Raw genomic sequence first — 6,000 nt, 5'->3', positions numbered from 1 at the left:
ACAGCTCATTTAAGTAAAGTGTGTAGGACTCTATCTCTTAACTAGTGTGATTATCATACTTGCATAATTAAAGAATTTGAAAAAAGTTCAACGACTAGTTCGATCCAGTATAATAATACAGATTAACACGTTAAAAATTAGATGTATCCAGTGCCAGTGCCGAGCCCAGATTTATGGAGGCTTAAAGCGAGATTGAAATTGAGAGTTTTTCAAAAACAAAATTTTAAATAAAATAAATGTATAAATCATTTTGAATCATATAAATTATTGAAAACAAAATAATAATCTAAAAAAAACTAAGGCATAGTTGTTCTTCTTATATTTAAATAAACGTTTTCACCAAATTTTCATAATGTTCTTACTTAGTTATTTTTTTATGTATATGATAGCAAACACTGACTGTGATTTCACAAACACACAAAAAAGAAGTATGAAAAAATGGAGGATATTTTGGGGGCTTGAGGCTAATACCTTTTTTTTTGCCCATAGGCACAGCTCAGGATGTATCTAACTAATCTAAGTATCTTGTATTCTTGTTACAAGAAATTAGCGCATTAAAATACACATTTGAGCTTAATTTATTACATTGCAATAGATGTATCCTGCAAATGCAATATGCCAACCTAAACCCTCATTAATACACATTTGAGCTTAATTTACTAGTCTAAAAACTCTAGATATAGTAATTTGCAATATTGTACGTATTGTTAAATCTCTTTATCTTTACGTTCGCCATTAACTTTGCGCCTAGTTGACCTGTAAATAGCAATACTGTACTTGTCGTTTTGTTTTGTTTTTGGAATAAAATTAGAAAGTTGCACATGCCAACTAACCTAGCCATTCGTTAATACTTACTCTTGAGCTTAATTTATTAGTATAGAAACTCTACGTACATGGCAAGCAATTTGCAATATTGTACTGTTAGAACTTTTATCTATACAAAAATCAATGACTTTGCGTCCGGACGACCTGTAATATTGCAATATTTATACTCGTATTGTTTTTCAATAAAATTTGAAAGTTTCACATGCCAACCCAATCCCTCATTAAATATACATGTTTAAGACTAAATTGTTAGTCTACGATAGAGTCTAGATTAGTTTGTAATATTGTAATGTTAGATTATTGACTTCACGTAATATATAAATAATGCGAGTGGAACACTCTCAATATTGACCATAATCTCTCACTTGAGAACCGCAAGCATATTGCATATATACAAATTGTCTTGAGCAGTAAGTTTCATATACTCTCTCATTACTTACAGAACCTCTCATACCACTCATTTACTCTCTTTCGGCAGCTCTATGGATTCAGATTCGGATTCTGAGTCAGAGCTCATGTTTGTCATTTCTCAATTGATGTATGTCTTATCACTTGAAAATGATACGAAGTGGGAGAAGAAGTCAAAGTTCGCACCATTCGTTATTCAACTATTCTCTCTGGTCACCTCAATGGATTTTGATTCACAGCCAAAGCCGGAGTCTCAATTCATGTCACTCATTAAACAAGCAATCTCTGTGGGCAACTCTAGCTCTGATTCTGATCCGCAGTGGTTGGTTCCACTAACGACTCAAATGATCTCTCTCATGAGTTCTGTAGCTGATTCGAAGCTGGAGTCGGAGCCGGAGTTCATGTTACTCATTGATGACATGTTATCTTATTACAATTTTCTGCATTCTGAAGATCCGGTCGATTCAGAGCTCAGGTCACTCATTACTCAAATAATCTCTCTCATCTCCGGAGCCGATGGAGTTGCAGCTCATATCACTCATCAAGGAAGTAATATCTCTCACCAACCCAACGTCACTCATCTGGCACCGGAGTGTAAAACTCGTATCAAACATTTTGGGTATAATCTATCTCGTCAACTTTGTGGACTTGGATTCGTTGCCGAAGCCAGAGTCGAAGCTGATGTCAGTCCTTACTCAAACAATCTCTGTCTTCAACTCAATAGATTTGGATTCCCAGCCGAAGCCGCTAAAGAAGCTCATATCACTTCTTTTCTCGATCATATACCTGTATCATCAACGACTCCGAATTTGATTCGGATTTGGATTCGGTTTTGGAAGGTCTGGACTTCATGTCACTCGCTAATGAAATATTGAGTTTGGACCCCGAGCCGGAGCTCATATCGCTCATCCTTCAAATAGCCTTCCTCGTCTTCTATATGGATACAAAGTGGGAGGAGCTAATTTCTATCTCCCCTCCAGTACAAGTTGAACTGAAACAAAGAAAATTTTGTGTGAGTACCAAATACAAGCGGGATGGGAAGCTGGAGTGTCTCCCTTCGAACTGGAAGAAGATCAGTTTAACAAAACGAGACGCTACCCATTTCCTCTGCCGTGGCTGCAAAGGCAAGAACCACAAAGAATATAAGCAGGCTCCTGTTGAGATCAAACACCCTCTTCATCCAAAACATTCTCTACATCTCGTCTCTTTGGAACTGTTTGGTCGAACGAGGAAATGCTATTGTTGTTATAAAGATCTCGACGAGGTATTTTATCATTGCTCGGCTTGCGATTTTGGTATTAGGTTTTCTTGTGTGCAGAAACAACCAGACTTGTCTGTTGACCATCCGAAGTGGCATAAGCATACTCTTGCTCTGTTTCCAACACAAACTCCTTTCACTTGCAGCGTTTGTGCCTTGATACATTTGAAAGGACCCCTCTACATATGTCCCCCTTGTGACTTTGCGGTCCATCAAAGGTGTTTCAACTTACCACAGGTGATAAGGATATCTCGTCATCCCCATCGTATCTCGTTTACAACTTCTTTTGGACAGGGAGATTGGTATTGTGGTGTTTGTCGTCGAAGGATAAACAATGATTATGGGGGCTATTCTTGCATCAAGGATGGTTGTTTGTATGCGACTCATTCAAAATGCGGTACACAAAGAAATGTGTGGGATGGTAAAGAACTTGAGGGAGAACCAGAAGAAGTTGAAGAAGAAGTTGAGCCGTTTGTGAGGATAAGCGATGGGGTCATACAACATTTCAGTCACGAACATCATCATTTGAGGCTTGATGAGAACACGGACAGAGATTACGACGAGAATAAGTTGTGTCAAGCATGCATCACACCGATCTATTTTGGTAACTTCTACTCTTGTATGCAGTGTGATTATATTCTCCACCAAACGTGTGCGAATTTTTCTCGCAAAATGCATCACCCAATACATCCACATCTGCTTACTTTAGTGAACTATGACGGTGTTGTGAAGGATACCGAAAGAGCATGTTCAGCTTGTCCTTGGTTTTGCACAGCTGGTTTTGTCTATGAGTGTAGTGAAGAAGGGTGTTATTTCCAACTACATGTGCAGTGTACCGCAATTACTGAGCCATTAGTCCGTGAAAATCATATGCATCCTTTATTCCTAACATCTAAACCAGGAGAGGACCGAGGATGTTACGTTTGCAGAGGTTCAAGACATTCGATCACAAGAGAAACGTTCAATTGTATTGAGGAGTGCCGCTTTTCTTTGTGCTTTGGATGTGCTACGTTACCTCAAACCGTGAGGTATAAGCATGATAAGCATATGCTCACTCTATCTTATGGAAATGAAACAAGTTTCTTGGCGTATTGGTGTGAAGCTTGCGAGGGAAAAATAAATCCGAAAGAAGGGTTTTATATGTGTGATGAGAATTGTTGTGTCACCCTACACATTACATGTATGCTTGGGAAGGACTTATACCTTAAGCCTGGTTCATCGATGATCTATGACGGTAAGGAGGTACATGTTTTGAGCAACAATCATCATATGTCTCGACCTATTTGCTCTAGGTGTAAGAAGCGTTGTCCACAAAAAATAGTTTTCAAGTACTCCGATTTAATAGCTTGTTCCATATCATGTATTCCTTGTAAGATCAAGAACCCACAAGTCCCTATTCCATTCTAAAATGGTGTAACTCTATTTTGATTTTTTTTTCTTTCTCAACTCATTATTCTGTTTTCCATTCCACAATTAAAAAGGGTCACATTTTACAAAGACTTCTGCTTCGAGAAAACTACTAAAACATCCATCATAGAGATGGACGAAAGGCTTTCTTTTTGACACGTCAGATTGAGCATATTTGTAGTCACACGAGTAAAATTTGGGTCTAGAAAGATGAGAGTCGATTATAGGTTTGATATGTTTCAAAAAAATTAAACACAAAACCAAGATTCAGATCAAACACAAAACCAACTTGACTAATGAACAGGACTTGACTAAACTTCAGTTGAATGCAATCTGACATGTAGGTGAACGCCTCGAAAACAATGACAACACCTTGAGCATCTCAAATTATTCGTCGCGGTCAATGGATTCAGAGGAGATAGTTACCTTCTTTAAACAGCGCCCATTTCTCAAGATGAATGCCGCTAGTTCTTTCTCTTCTTCTGTTCCTTCATATTTTACCCATTCGAGAGTTTCAAGACTTGTCAACAGACATTTATGAACTGCACTCGGTTCATTCCAGCACGGCCGTGGTTCAGAAGGACGAAGGGGATGGTCCTGAGATAGAAGTAAAAGTATCATCATACTGCTATCGTACTGAAAGAATATATGCGGATTAAAGAAACTGAAATAAATTCATGTTCAGATCTGCAGACCTGAATAAGTTTTAGAGCTCCTAGTTTAGGGGAATCTCTGAGCATACACATAAGTAGATTTAGCCACTCTGTCTCACATGTGCATATAGTTAAACGTACAAGAGAGTGGAAGACACTACCAACAGGATATGAATTCTGCATAAGTAAGATCACAAGAGAACCCGCCATTCACAGCAGACAAGTGATGATTGATTCAATTATTGTCGTTCATTAATTTGTTCTAAGAGAAGCCTGTAATTTATTTATATATGCAGATAGCAGAACTATAGAGGAATAAGTAGTTCAAGAACATATTACCTTTGAGGAGGATGATAGACATAAAAAGAGACGCTTGACTGAATAAAGTGAAATTATGAGCTTCTTAGTATGGGCATAAGAAAAGCAAACATTTGCCTTCAGAATCTTAGTCATATTATTCTTAACGAGACAAAGCACACCCATATTATCAAAAATTTCCAAGCACTCCAAAGAAGGAGTATCTATCACAAACCCGACATCTACACCGGCTTCTTCTTTATTGTGCAAGACTAAACACTTTAGAGACGGCACTCTAACAGGGAAAATAAACAAATTGTCATCTAGGCATCGTTTCACAACCAAGTCTTCAAGAACAGGACAACTTGATAGAAACGTCTCGATCAGCTCATGACCTGGATACTTCATGGATACTAGACTCAACTTCTTGAGGGATGGAAACGAAAACGAGGATGTAACATCCACAAGAACCGCGTTCTTTAGCTTCAAAGTAACAAGCATTCTAAAACAGGTATACCACTGAAGACTTATTACTATCAATCTTAATGATCAGCTCGCGCAAACAACGCTTATGTGCTGTTTTAAGCCACACTCGAATGTCTCCAGTACCACATGAGGTTTTACCGAGTTTTAAATGCAAAGTATCTAGAACTGGTGCCTCGTGCAGAGTCAATGACCTGTCTACAAACCGTGAAAATCTTCCATACTCAATATCTTGATAGCTATCATCATCATACACAAGCTTTGGCACCAACATCCAAAGAAACTGCCACTGTTTCGACAAAACCATTGTCGCCACAACATCTTTCGCAGGCAGTAAAGACAAAATTGTCAAGAGTAACGCTTCAGGCAACTGACTTAACCTATCCATTCAAGCTATATATATAACACTTTCTATTCCCAAACTTCAGCTTCTACAGATTTAGCTGTCAAAGAACAGAACACAAAACCAAAACAGGAAAGCCTGCGCAATAGCCAAGAAAAACTACAGCAATAAGTCGTGTGTGTTGTACTGAAGAAGTATATCACAAGAAACGATGCAAGGTCAGAGCAAACCCTAATGAAATACACAAACCATAAATAGAAAGAGAAGAAGCAAACGAAATCGCTTCTTCCAAATCAAATAAGTAAAAGGGAATCAGGAAAAAAATT

The 6,000-nt window shown here is 38.0% G+C and overlaps 2 pseudogenes across 1 annotated transcript; one reads left to right on the top strand and one right to left on the bottom strand.

Moving 5' to 3' along the window:
• The first annotated feature begins 1,272 nt into the window (after nucleotides 1–1,272).
• LOC104757607 (uncharacterized) lies at nucleotides 1,273–3,812 on the top strand (annotated as a pseudogene).
• A 285-nt stretch (nucleotides 3,813–4,097) lies between these two features.
• On the bottom strand, nucleotides 4,098–5,808 carry LOC104759620 (putative FBD-associated F-box protein At1g32375; annotated as a pseudogene). Its single transcript, XR_015587665.1, has 2 exons — nucleotides 4,594–5,808; nucleotides 4,098–4,495 (listed from the first exon to the last, which is right to left on the bottom strand). The product of XR_015587665.1 is annotated as a putative FBD-associated F-box protein At1g32375 (transcript).
• Nucleotides 5,809–6,000: the final 192 nt, after the last annotated feature.

Source organism: Camelina sativa, chromosome 17 (assembly GCF_030686135.1).
Source record: "Camelina sativa cultivar CO46 ecotype springtype chromosome 17, ASM3068613v1".
NCBI lineage: Eukaryota > Viridiplantae > Streptophyta > Magnoliopsida > Brassicales > Brassicaceae > Camelina > Camelina sativa.
Note: the sequence above shows the minus strand (reverse complement) of the source record. Positions and strands in the feature narration are given on the sequence as shown.